This window comes from Erinaceus europaeus, chromosome 9, assembly GCF_950295315.1.
Source record: "Erinaceus europaeus chromosome 9, mEriEur2.1, whole genome shotgun sequence".
NCBI classification, from domain to species: domain Eukaryota; kingdom Metazoa; phylum Chordata; class Mammalia; order Eulipotyphla; family Erinaceidae; genus Erinaceus; species Erinaceus europaeus.
Genome location: NC_080170.1, coordinates 76,540,125 through 76,554,165, shown reverse-complemented (window position 1 = coordinate 76,554,165; position 14,041 = coordinate 76,540,125). Strand labels below are relative to the sequence as shown.

The following is a 14,041-nucleotide window of genomic DNA, read 5'->3' as shown; positions in this document are numbered from 1 at the left end:
TTAATTAAATAGTCGTTTATATAATATTTACACTTTAATAGGATTGTACATAAACACCACTCCCACCGCCAAAAGACTGTGTCCCATCCCCACCACACACCCCGCCCCCCCACCCTCCACCATGCCGGGAAGCCCAATGGCCCCCCTCCCCTTCACCACAGTGTTTTTACATTGGTGCCCTGCTCTCAATTTAATCAGATCCTACTTTTAGTTTCCCCTTCTGTTCTTCTTTCTCTGTCGTTAACGTTCGGGGCTCCAGCTGGCCGGGCTAGCTTTACGGCGGTAGACAGAGACGACCAGAGACACACGGCTGGGCAGAGAGGCTTTGTTCACGAGCAGGCAAACATGTGTTCTCCTGCCTTTCTACTCTGGCGGCAGAGAAAGACCATTAAACTAATCACCACACAGATCTGTCCTGCATCCTTCTCCTCTCGCTGCCATGCCAAGAACGCTCACACTATCTAGCATGGGGGCGGGGAGAAAGAGGGCCCGCGAAACTAGCAAGGGCCAAACCAATTCTCCTGGTGGGGGGAGAGTGAGACCAAACCAATTTGAAACATACAACAATTCCCCCTTTTCTTTTTAACTAAATGACCACAGTATCAGGGGTGTGGGGTGAACTTCTTATATTGTACAGGCATTTTCAAAAAAGAAACTGGCACAAACATGGAGGAACATGTAAGTCAAGAACCAGTGTGCTGCCAAGGGAAGGCCTGAGGGGGACCTTTTTTTGTCTGGGGGGTGTTACTTGCCTTGATGGGCATTTTTTTTTCTCTGTGGGCATTACCTAGCATGGGGGCAGGGATATGGCCTAGAGTCCCAAGGCAGCTGGCTCCAGTCAGTCTTTGAGAAACCCAGCAGCATAAAGGGAAGCTGTTAGTTTTGTGCAAAGTGTCCAAGAGTTGTACCAGTGAGTCCGATAGAAATGCCAGTCCAAAGCAGATGTCCACGGAAGAATGCCAGGGGGTGGAACGTTGTATGAGGAAGGTCAGCTGCTGGAATTCCACTTTTCTGTAGAGAACTTGACAGCTGCAATTTACTTACTATGAAACAAGACTTGTAGCAGGTTAGAAGTTTATCACAATTGATAACTCTATTACAATCATTAGCATAACCATAGCGCAATCTAACTTTTTTAATTCAGAAGGAATTTGAGAGTTTTACATATCAATAAGTCTATTTAACCTTTTGTTACACCCATTCAAGATGGAGACACACCCTAGGTGTGCACAGGTTTTTTTTTTTTTAGACTAACTTAGTTAAAATATATTGATTTTTAACTAATTTTTAACTCAGACTTTGAATGTAAGTTAATTTTACCTTTATGAGAACTATGTTGAAAACCTTTTTCATTTAACTCTGTCTGGTAAGAATATAGCCTTAAAGTTACATTTTTTTTAAGGGTTCTTTTTTTTAAATTTTTTTTTTTATTTAAGAAACGATTAATTAACAAAACCATAGGGTAGGAGGGGTACAACTCCACACAATTCCCACCACCCAATCTCCATATCCCACCCCCTTCCCCGATAGCTTTCCCATTCTCTATCCCTCTGGGAGCATGGACCCAGGGTCGTTGTGGGTTGCAGAAGGTAGAAGGTCTGGCTTCTGTAATTGCTTTCCCGCTGAACATGGGCGTTGACTGGTCGGTCCATACTCCCAGTCTGCCTCTCTCTTTCCCTAGTAGGGTGGGTCTTTGGGGAAGCTGAGCTCCAGGACATATTGGTGGGGTCTTCAATCCAGGGAAGTCTGGCCGGCATCCTGATGACACCTGGAACCTGGTGACTGAAAAGAGAGTTAACATACAAAGCCAAACAAATTGTTGAGCAATCATGGACCCAAAGCTTGGAAAAGTGGAGAGGAAGTATTAGGGAGGTACTCACTGCAAACTCTAGTGTACTTCTGCTTTCTTACTTTGGTGCCATACTCCAAACTCAGTCAATTTCTGCTTTGCGTTTCTACTTCTTGTTTTTTTTTTTTTTTTAAATGCATAACATTCCCCAGATTCCCATTTAACAATACAACCCCCACTATTTCATTCATCATTTTTCATGGACCTGTATTCTCCCCACCCACCCACCCACCCCAGAGTCTTTTACTTTGGTGTAATACTCCAATTCCATTTCAGGTTCGACTTGTGTTTTCTTTTCTAATCTTGTTTTTCAACTTCGGCCTGAGAGTGAGATCATCCCATATTCATCCTTCTGTTTCTGACTTATTTCACTCAACATGATTTTTTCAAGGTCCATCCAAGATCGGCTGAAAACGGTGAAGTCACCATTTTTTACAGCTGAGTAGTATTCCATTGTGTATATATACCACAACTTGCTCAGCCACTCATCTGTTGTTGGACACCTGGGTTGCTTCCAGGTTTTGGCTATTACAAATTGTGCTGCCAAGAACATATGTGTACACAGATCTTTTTGGATCGATGTGTTGGGTTCCTTAGGATATATCCCCAGGAGGGGAATTGCAGGGTCATAGGGTAGGTCCATTTCTAGCCTTCTGAGAGTTCTCCAGACTGTTCTCCACAGAGGTTGGACCAATTGACATTCCCACCAGCAGTGCAGGAGGGTTCCTTTGACCCCACACCCTCTCCAGCATTTGCTGCTGTTACCTTTTCTGATGTGTGACATTCTCACAGGAGTGAAGTGATATCTCATTGTTGTCTTGATTTGCATTTCTCTGACAATCAGAGACTTGGAGCATTTTTTCATGTGTTTCTCGGCCTTTTGGATCTCTTCTGTGGTGAATATTCTGTCCAAGTCCTCCCCCCATTTTTGGATGGGGTTATTTGTTGTCTTGTTGTTGAGTCTGGCAAGCTCTTTATATATGTTGGTTATTAAACTCTTATCTGATGTCTGGCATGTAAAGATCTTCTCCCATTCTGTGAGGGGTCTCTTGATTTGGGTAGTGGTTTCTTTTGCTGTGAAGAAGCTTTTTAATTTGATGTAGTCCCATAGGTTTATACTTGCCTTAGTCTTCTTTGTAATTGGATTGGTTTCATTGAAAATGTCTTTAAAATTTATGCAGAAAAAAGTTCTGCCAATATTTTCCTCTAAGTATCTGATAGTTTCTGGTCTAACATCCAAGTCCTTGATCCACTTGGAATTTACTTTTGTATTTGGTGAAATACAATGGTTCAGTTTCATTCTTCTGCATGTTTCAACCCATTGTTTCCAACACCATTTGTTGAAGAGACTCTGCTTCCCCCATATAATAGTCTGGGCCCCTTTGTCAAAGATTAGATGTCCATAGGTGTGGGGCCTCATTTCTGGGCTCTCAATTCTATTCCACTGGTCAGTGTGTCTGTTCATGTTCCAGTACCAAGCAGTTTTGATGACAATGGCGCTATAATACAGTTTGAGATCTGGCAGTGTGATGCCTCTGGTTCTGTTCTTTTTTCTCAAGATTGTTTTGGCAATTCTAGGTCTTTTCTGGTTCCAGATAAACATTTGTAGCATTTTTTCTATTCTCCTAAAAAATGTGCTTGGGATCTTGATGGGGATAGGATTAAATTTGTAGATAGCTCTGGATAATATATTCATTTTGATGATGTTAATTCTTCCAACCCATGAACATGGAATATCTTTCCACTTCTTTGTGTCTTTTTCAATTTCTTTGAGTAGTGACTCATAATTTTCAGTATACAAGTCTTTCACTTCTTCGGTTAGGTTTATTCCTAGATATTTTATTGTTTTTGTTGCTATAGAAAAAGGAACTGATTTCTGGATTTCAATTTCTTCTAACTTAGTGTTTGCATAGAGGAATGCCACTGACTTTTGAATGTTAATTTTATAGCCTGACACATTACTGTATTACCTGATGATTTCCAAAAGCTTCTTGCTGGATTCCTTAGGTTTTTCCATGTATACTATCATGTCATCTGCAAATAAGGAGAGTTTGACTTCTTCTCTTCCAATCTGTATGCCTTTAATTCCTTGCTCCTGCCTGATTGCTATGGCAAGAACTTCCAACACTATGTCGAATAGTAATGGTGATAGTGGGCAGCCCTGTCTAGTACCTGATCTCAGTGGAAATGCTTCCAGTTTTTCACCATTGAGTATTATGTTGGCTGTAGGTTTGCTATATATAGACTCCACTATCTTCAGGAATTTTCCATCTATTCCTATTTTTTGTAGTGTTTTGATCATAAAGGGATGTTGTATTTTGTCAAAGGCTTTCTCTGCATCTATTGATATGACCATGTGGTTTTTGGTCTTGCTTTTGTTGATGTGGTGGATCACATTGATTGATTTACATATATTAAACCAACCTTGCATGCCTGGGATAAACCCCACTTGGTCATGATGAACAATTTTTTTGATATACTGCTGTATCCGGTTGGCTAGAATTTTGTTCAATATTTTCGCATCTATGTTCATCAGAGATATTGGTCTGTAGCTTTCTTTTTTGGTTGTGTCCCTGTCTGCTTTTGGTATCAGGGTGATGTTGGCTTCATAGAAGCTGGCAGGGAGTATTCCAGTGTCTTCAATCTTCTGGAAGACTTTTAAAAGTAGAGGTATTAGTTCTTCTTTGAAAGTTTTGTAGAATTCATTTGTAAAACCATCTGGTCCAGGACTTTTATTTTTGGGAAGATTTTTGATAACTGTTTCAATTTAATTAGCTGTGATGGGCCTGTTCATGTTATCCACTTCCTCTTTACTTAGTTTTGGAAGTTGGTAGGTATCTAGGAAATCATTCATTTCTTCCAGGTTCTCTAGCTTGGTGGCATATAGTTGTTCATAGAAGCCTCGCATGATATGTTGAATTTCTGCAGTGTCTGTTGTGATTTCTCCTCTTTCATTTACTATCCGATTTATTTGAGTCTTCTCCCTTTTTTGTTTTGTGAGTCTGGCTAAAGGTTTGTCGATTTTGTTTACTCTTTCGAAGAACCAACATTTACTTTCGTTGATCTTTTGTATGGTTTTCCTATTCTCAATGTTATTTATTTCTGCCCTAACTTTAGTAATTTCTGTCCTTCTGGTTGCTTTAGGATTCCTTTGTTGTTCTTCTTCTAGGTCTTTAAGATGTGCAATCAGGCTGTTTATTTGTGCCTTTTCTTGTTTCCTAATGTGTGCTTGTATAGCTATGAACTTCCCTCTTAGGACTGCTTTAGCTGTGTCCCAAATATTTTGATAGCTTGTGTCTTCATTTTCATTGAACTCTCGAAACATTTTGATTTCTTCCTTGATTTCCTCTTTGACCCAGAAGTTGTTAAGAAGTGGACTGTTGAGCTTCCACATTTTGGCACTGTTACTAATCTTTTGTTGATTGTTAAGTGTTAGTTTAATTCCACTGTGGTCTGAGAAGATGCTTGGGATGATTTCAGTGCTCTTGAATAGGCTGATGCTGTCTTTGTGGCCTAACGTATGATCTATCCTTGAGAATAATCCATGTGGATTTGAGTAAAATGTGTATTCCAGTTTCTTGGGATGAATGACTCTGAAAATGTCCAATAGTTCTAGTTTATCTATCTCTTCATTTAGCTCCCTTATGTCTTTACTGATTCTGCCTGGATGATCTGTCAAATTGAGATAGTGGGGTGTTGAAGTCCCCTACTATGATTGTGTTACTGTTAATATATTGCTGTAGCTCTTTCAGTAGAAGTTTGATGTATTTAGATGGCTTCTCATTGGGTGCATAGATATTAATAATTGTTAAGTCCTCTTGATTGACTGATCCTCTGAGCATTAAGTAGTGTCCATTCCTATCTTTTTAATCTTATCTATTTTAAAGTCTATCATGTCAGATATGAGAATAGCTGTTCCTGCCCTTTTTTGTGGGCCATTGGCTTGAATGATAGTTTTCCATCCTTTCACTTTAAGTCTGTGTTTGTCTTGTTGAGTTAGGTGGGTTTCCTGTAGACAGCATATTGTTGGGTTGTGTTTTTTGATCCATCTTCCTAATCTGTCTTTTAATAGGTGAATTCAGGCCATTGACATTTATTGATATCAAAGATTGAAGATATCTTAATGCCATTCTTGTAGAGTTTTAGAGTGTTTTGATATATGTCCTATTTGTGGTGGTCTGGTTGTTTATAGGAGACCTTTCAGAACTTCTTTCAGGGCAGGCTTGGTGATGGTTGATTCCTTCAACTGTTGCTTGTCTGAGAAGGTTTTGATGCTTCCATCCAATCTGAATGACAGTCTAGCAGGATACAGTATTCTTGGCTGAAAGCCTTTCTCATTGAGCAGTCAATAGATATCTTGCCATTCTCTTCTGGCCTGTAGTGTTTGTATGGAGAAGTCTGCTGCTAATCTTATGGGTTTTCCTTTGTAGGTGACTCTTTGTTTTTCTCTTGCAGCCTTGAGGATCCTTTCTTTATCCTTATTCCTTTCCAATCTAAGTATGACATGTCTTGGTGTCTTTAGGTCTGGGTTAATTCTGTTTGGGACCCTCTGGGCTTCTTGAATCTTTATGTCTTTGGTGTTGTCTAGACTAGAGAAATTTTCAGCTATTATGGCCTGGAGAACGCTTTCTTCCTCTCCTTCTCTTTCTTCCTCTGGTAAGCCAATAATGCGTATATTGTTTCTTTTGAAGTCATCCCATAGGACTCTGTTGTTGTTTTCAGCATCTCTTAATCTCTTTTTGAGATCTCTTACTTCTTTTTTAGTTGTCTCTAATTCATCCTCAATCTTGCTAATTCTGTCTTCAGCCTCATAGATTCTATTCTCTCTGCCCTCTACTGCTTTCTGGAGTTCATCTATTTTGTTGCCCTGCTCTGATACTGTTTTAGCTTGTTCAGCTAGTTGCCTTCTTAGCTCAGTGATTTCAGCTTTCTGCTCTCTAATAACCATGAGATAATTAGAATTTTCTTCCATATTCTCATTTGTTGTTCCTGCATTTCTGATTACAATTTTTTCAAATTCTTTACTCACTCCTGTTATTATTTCCTTAGCTAATGTTTGGATGTTGAACTCGTTTTGTGCTTCACCCTCTGGAGGACTTTTAGCTGGACTCTTGTCCTGGTTCAAGTCTCCAATATTTTTTCTTGTTGTTTTAACCATTTTATATAAGTTAACAGTTTTTTCAATCCCTGAGTTGGAGTTCAGTGGTGTAAAAGCCTTTTTTTTTTCCCCCCTGTAGGCTATGGGAGCCTGAGGGTTTTTAAACTATGAATAGGCTTCTTAGCTTATTCACTGACTCCTGACCAAGAGATAAAGCAGGGTGTGGCAGAGATAATCCAGTGGTTATGCAAAGAGACTTTCACAGCCCCTCAGCTATGCCACCGAGGTATAGGTCTTCTCCTGAGTTTCCCGGTTAGATCTCTGTCCCCTGGTGTCCCTCCCTGTTGCTGCTCCAGATTCTGAGGGTAGTAGCAATGGAGACTTAGAGTTGCACTTTGTGAGTCTCTGGGGAGTCCTTTCCTCCCTTCAGCTGTCCCCTTGTTGTGGAGCAGACTGGAGGTGGTGTCTCCACTGACAAACTGTTGAACTGTTAGCAGTCACTTAGTCTCTCCTTCGGCCCCTCTCTCCTCTCTGTCACCAGCCACGCGTGTTTGTACTCATGGGTGATTTACTGGGTTTCTGTGGTCATTCTAGTCCTGTCTTGTTTCGGTCCGGGTGGTCTCCCTTGGTATTCCTAGTTGATCCGGGAGAGGAGAGGAGCGGAGAGAAAGCGATCTGCTGCTCATAGCTCCGCCTCCGGAAGTCGCATCTTAAAGTTACATTTTTAACCTTAAAGTTAATGTTTAACAAACTTTAAACACACACGTAAACATGGTCTATAATACACAAGGAAAGAAACCTTTCTTATGAAGACATGTCATTTTAAACACAAATTTAGATCTATACTGTCTTAGTTGTTGGGGGGGTTCACCATCCAGAGGTGGCCTCCCGCGCAGCTCCACTTCTAGGAATTGTAGGTTGCGATCTCTGGACGAATCTCTGCGTATTCTAGCTCTTCTGACTTCAGAGCCGAGTTGAGGATCTCAGCCAGGGGGCCCAGTTTTGGCAGGGAGCCTGCAGTCTTCAGGTGGTCCGGGATCTGTCCAGACTTCATAGCAGGAGGGCAGATGGGCCAGCTGTGCAGAAGGCGCGTGCCTAGGTGCCCCGGGGTGGCTGCCATGATGGGCCTTGCCCGCCATGTCTGCTGTCCTGCTCCCTGCGGCTGAGCAGCATGGAGGGAGCCCACGCCCAATGCCCCACGCCATGCGGCGGAAAGCTGACTCCTGTGGGCTGGCATTGGGTGGAAACCACAGAGTAGACCAGAGATAAATGTTCCAGAAACAGTGAAACAGTCTCATGAAGAAAGGGCAGAGGCCTTTGGAGATCTCTTCACAAGCAGAAGAGAAGGCCATAGTGCATAGGTAGCCAAATTGTCTTCACTTATCTGAGAGATGTGCAGGTCAGGTCCACGTGGGCACCATTTGTCGTTAACATTCGGGGCTCCAGCTGGCCGGGCTAGCTTCGTGGTGGTAGACAGAGGCGACCAGAGACACACGGCTGGGCAGAGAGGCTTTATTCACGAGCAGGCAAACATGTACTCTCCTGTCTTTCTGCTCTGGTGGCAGAGAGAGACCCTTAAACTAATCACCACACAGATCTGTCCTGCATCCTTCTCCTCTCGCCGCAGTGCCAAGAACTCTCACACTATCTAGCAAAGGGGTGGGGAGAAAGAGGGCCCACAAAACTAGCAAGGGCCAAACCAATTCTCCTGGTGGGGGGAGAGTGAGACCAAACCAATATGAAACATACAACATTTCTCAACTTCTGTTTATGAGTGGGGACATCCCATACTCATCTTTATCTTTCTGACTTAGCTGACTTAACATAATTCCTTCTAGCTCTGTCCAAGATGGGTCAGATAAGGTGGGCTCATTGTTCTTAATAGCTGCATAGTATTCCATTGTGTATATGTACCACAGCTTTCTCAGCCACTCATCTGCTGTTCGCACCTGGGTTCCTTCCAGGTTTCAGCTATTATGAATTGTGCTGCTATGAACATAGATGCACACACATCTTTTTGGTTGGGCATTATGGAATCCTTGGGGTATATCCCCAGGAGAGGAATTACTGGGTCATATGGAAGGTCTATGTCTAGCCTTGTAAGAGTTCTCCAGACTGCTGTCCAGAGAGACTGGACCAATTTACATTCCCACCAGCTCTGTCTCCACAGCCTCTCCAACATTTGTTGCTGCTGTCCTTTTTGATGTATGCCATTATCACAGGAGTGAGGTGGTATCGCAGTGTTGTCTTTATTTGCATCTCTCTGACAATCAGCGACCTGGAACAGTTTTTCATATGTTTGTTAACCTTTTGGATCTCCTCTGAAATGAATGTCTTGTTCATATCCTCTGCCCATTTTTGGATGGGGTCATTTGCTTTTTTGGTGCTAAGTTTGCTGAGTTCTCTGTATATTTTGGTGATTAGTCTCTTGTCTGATGTTTGGCATGTGAAGATCTTCTCCCATTCTGTGAGGGGTCTCTTTGTTTGTGTGATAGTTTCTTTGGCTGTGCAGAAACTTTTCAATTTGATGTAGTCCCACTGGTTTGTTTCTACTTTAGTCTTCCTTGCAATTGGGTTTGTTTCATCAAAGATGTCCTTGAGGTTTAGGTGGGAAAGTGTTTCACCAATGTTTTCTTCTAAGTATTTGATAGTTTCCGGTCTGACATCCAGGTCTTTGATCCATTTGGAGTTGATTTTTGTTTCTGGTGAGATAAGGTGGTTCAATTTCATTCTTCTGCATGTTATAACCCAGTTTTTCCAGCACCATTTATTGAAGAGAGCCTCCTTCTTCCATTTAATTCTTTGGGCCCCCTTATTAAAGATTAGATGTCCATAGCTGTGGGGAAATTTTTTTTTTAAGTGATGCGAACCAGCAGAGAAGAAAGTAAACTATGCTAATTTCAATGACATGAAAATATACCTAGGGAACTGGGTGGTGATGCAGCCAGTTGAGCACACACAAAGACTGGCTTTAAGCCCCAGATTTCACCTGTGGGAGGGAAGCTTCACAGGTGGTGAAGCAATGCTTCAGGTGTCTCTCTTCCTCTCTCCCTTCCTTCTTTATTTCACTCTATCTCTATCCAATAAATAAAGAAAATATGAAAATATATATGCATAGGAAAACAAAAGACTCCATCAAGGAAAGTAGAAACACCAGAAACAATAAATTCAGTAAGTGGTTCCCTTATAGGTGGTACGCTTCATGAGATAGTGATGTTATGAAAACCAACCTTGATATCCCACCAAAAAATCAAGGAGACTGGAGCCAGGATTGGATGAAAGAGAAAGGAAACTTTATTGTGCAGTCCACAAAGCCAGATCATTCTGGAAGCTTTCAGCACTGAGTTTACATTATCTACCCCTTCAGAAAAGTGGAAGCAAGTTTAAAGAAGCTGAAGTTTCTAGATATTTTGTCTAACTCCTCTCACATATTTAGTCCTTAAGCTGCTAAATACACAGAAAGCCCCCTTTGGTTCTGCAGGTGTCTTTCTCTCTCCTTCTCTATCTCCCCTCCCTCTCTCAGTTTCTCTCTGTTCTATCCAGTTTTTAAAAAGGGAGGAGTGGGTGATGGCACACCTGGATGAGTGCAACTGTTACAATGCGCAAGGACCCAGGATTGAGCCCCTAGTCCCCACCTGTAAGGGGAAGACTTTGCAAATGGTAAAGCAGTGCTATAGGTCTCTCTCTCTTTCTCTCTCTCTTCATATATATATATATATCCCTCTTGATGTCCGGCTGTCTCTATGCAATAAATAAAGAAATATAATTGTTTTTTTTTTAAAGTCAAAAATGACCATCAGGAACAGTAGATTTGTGGTGCAGGCACTGAGTCACTGAGCCCCAGCAATAACCTTGGAGGCAAAAAAAAAAAAATGGGCACCAGTGGTTCAGGAAGTGGTACAGCAGATAAAGCATTGGTCCTAAAAAATTAATTTAAGACCTATTCTTTTTTTTAATTTCTTTATTGGGGGGGTTTAATGTTTTACAGTTGACAGTAAATACAATAGATTGTACATGCATAACATTTCTCAGTTTTCCACATAACAATACAACCCCCACTAGGTTCTCTGTCAACCTTTTCCAGGACCTATACTCTCCCCACCAACCCCAGAGTCTTTTACTTTGGTACAATACACCAACTCCAGTTCAGGCTCTACTTGTATTTTCTCTTCTGATCTTGTTTTTAAACTTCTGCCTGTAAGTGAGATCATCCCATATTCAACCTTCTATTTCTGACTTATCTCTTTCACCATGATTTCTTCAAGCTCCATCAAAGATGTGCTGAAAACAGTGAAATCACTATTTTTAATAGCTGAGTAGTATTCCATTGTGTATATATACTACAACTTGATCAGCCACTCATCTGACACCTGGGTTGCTTCCAGGCTATTAAAAATTATGCTGCTATGAACATAAGTATACACAAATCTTTTTGGATGGATGTGTTGGGTTCCTTAGGATATATCCCCAGGAGAGGAATTGCAGGATCATAGGGTAGGTCCACTTCTAGCCTTCTGAGAGTTCTCCAGACTGCTTTCCACAGAGGTTGGACCAATTTACATTACAGCAGTGCAGGAGGGTTCCATTGTCCCCACAACCTCTCCAGCATTTGTTGCTGCTACCTTTTCTGATGTATGACATTCTCACAGGAGTGAAGTATTATCTCACTGTTGTCTTTACTTTCATTTCTCTGACAATCAAAGACTTGGAGCATTTTTTCATGTGTTTCTCAGTCTTTCGGATCTCTTCTGTGTGGAATATTCTGTCCATGTTAAGATCCTTTTTTTTTTTTTTTCTGTCTCCAGGGTTATTGCTGCAGCTTGGTGCCTGCACTACAAATCCACTGCTCCTGGAGGCCATTTTTTTCTCTTTTGTTGCCCTTGTTGTCTATCGTTGCTTTTGTTAATATTATTATCGTTGTTTTTGGATAGGACAGAGAGAAATTGAGAGAGGAGGGGAAGACAGAGAGGGAGAGAAAAAGATAGACACCTGCAGACCTGCTTCACTGCCTGTGAAGCAACTCCCCTGTAATGGGGAGCCGGGGGCTTGCCGGTCCTTGCACTTTGCACCACGTGAGCTTAACCCACTGTACTACCACCCAGCCCCCGTTAAGACCCTTTCTATGAAGATGGCGCTGAAAGCAAAGAAGGAATCCCCTGCCCCTCCCAAAGCCGAAGCTAAAGCCAAAGCTTTGAAGGCCAAGAAAGCAGTGCTGAAAGGTGTCCACAGTCATAAGAAAAAGAAGGTTCTCATGTCACCTACTTTCTGTCTGCCCTAGACACTACAGCTCCAAAGACAGCCCAAGTATCCTTGCAAGAGCGCCCCCAGGAGAACAAGCTTGACCACTATGCCATCATTAAGCTCCCCCTGACCAGGGAATCAGCCACGAAGAAGATAGAAGACAATAACACACTTGTTTTCATTGTGGATGTCAAGGCCAATAAGCACCAGATAAAACAGTCTGTAAAGAAACTCTGTGACATTGATGTGGCCAAGGTCAACACCCTGATCAGACCTGATGGAGAGAAGAAGGCATATGTTTGACTGGCTCCTTACTATGATGCCTTGGATGTTGCCAACAAAATTGGGATCATCTAAACTGAGTCCAGCTGCCTAATTCTAAATATAACTTTTCAATATATATATTTAATGAATTTAAGTTAGAGCCCTGGCATTGCAGGGCATTGAGGCTCTCTCTCTTCCATTACTTAATAAAATAATTTTCAAAAGAATACGAAATGGTCACTGAGAGTAGTGGAGTTATACAGATTGTCAATCCAAGTGATAGCACTGTTGACAAAAAAACAAATTCAGTAAAAGGCTGGATATAAAAGTCAGAGAAGCAAGCAGGCTGTGTTGGTGTGCAGTAGTTAATAGCATTAGACTTGAAAGCATGAGATCCTGAACTTGATCTCTGCCATCTCATGTGGCACAGAGATGTTTTGGTTCTCTCTTTATCTCAGATTTATAAATATATTTTTAAAGTCTATGAATTTATTCATTTCAACCTACAAAGTGATATCATTATCATCTCCTTTTTTTTTTTCATATACTAGTCTCTCTTCTTGAACAAAAAGGTAACTAGATGAAATACAGTGAGATTTATTTACTGAAGTAAAGGAAAAGACTTTTGCTGGAAATTCTTTGGGAGCACAGGCCTGGACTCTAGCGTTTGGAAATGCAGACACGGACTGAAGCACATGCCTAGATTGGGGTGCCTGGACTCCAGCATTTTAGAGCACAGACCTGGACTCGAGGTATCTGGAATCAGAAACCTGGACTCGCAGTGTCAGGAGCACAGTTCTGGACTGGGGCTGTCTGGAGAACAGGCTTACCTGGACAGGGGAGTGTCACTTGGGGTGCCTGGAGCCAGGTGTTGGGGATGGTGTGTAGGGCTTTCACCAAGCTCTGTTCCCTGCAGGCCCCATTGCAGGCGGTGAGGCGGGGCTCCGCTCAGGATCCTGAGACGGGAACAGGGTGGCCGTGGCAGAGCGTCCTAGGATCCCTAATCACTGCGACCCAGGGCTGCTCGGGACGCACTCCGTGGTGGGTGGCGGCAGTCACCAGACCCAGCCCCGCTTGCCGCAGGCCTCCCCGCCTGTCTAGTACGAAGACATGGCACTTCCCAGTCTTACTCCTGCGCCTTCGTTATAGCGTAGGGTTAGGTGGCTCCGCTAGGACAAAATTAGTGTGCACCACCCCCCTCCCGTATTCCGGACAGTTGAACTAGATTCTTAGGCCAGCAGCCACCTCGGCCTTTGAAATGGGATTAAATAAATCGATTTGGGAGCGGAAGGGACCTGTGTTTTCAATTTTGTGCTCCTTACCCTGAATAAAACTGACATGGCCTCTCTAGACTATGAAAAGCAAAGCCTGCTCTGAGGCTTGTGGAGCGATTACTTTCCTTTGGTTGTCACCGAGCCAGGGCAGAGTCGCTCGGATATAGATCCCCAGGCTGAAAGTTGGGTGGCTGCAGCTGCACAGGTCCTCCCCAATCTAGTCAGTCAACCGGACGAGCGCCCGCCCCTTTTCTGCGCATGTGCAATGTGAGCAAAGTGCTTTCTCTACTGCTTTTGTCCACCTGCCCCTCATGA

At 42.5% G+C, this 14,041-nt stretch overlaps 1 long non-coding RNA gene and 1 pseudogene across 1 annotated transcript; one reads left to right on the top strand and one right to left on the bottom strand.

Annotated features, from left to right (window-relative positions):
- Window positions 1-902: 902 nt before the first annotated feature.
- On the bottom strand, window positions 903-13,335 carry LOC132540458 (uncharacterized). Its single transcript, XR_009551641.1, has 3 exons — window positions 13,283-13,335; window positions 11,185-11,228; window positions 903-1,039 (listed from the first exon to the last, which is right to left on the bottom strand). It is a non-coding gene; the product is annotated as an uncharacterized LOC132540458 (long non-coding RNA).
- LOC103127779 (large ribosomal subunit protein uL23-like) lies at window positions 12,057-12,664 on the top strand (annotated as a pseudogene).
- Window positions 13,336-14,041: the final 706 nt, after the last annotated feature.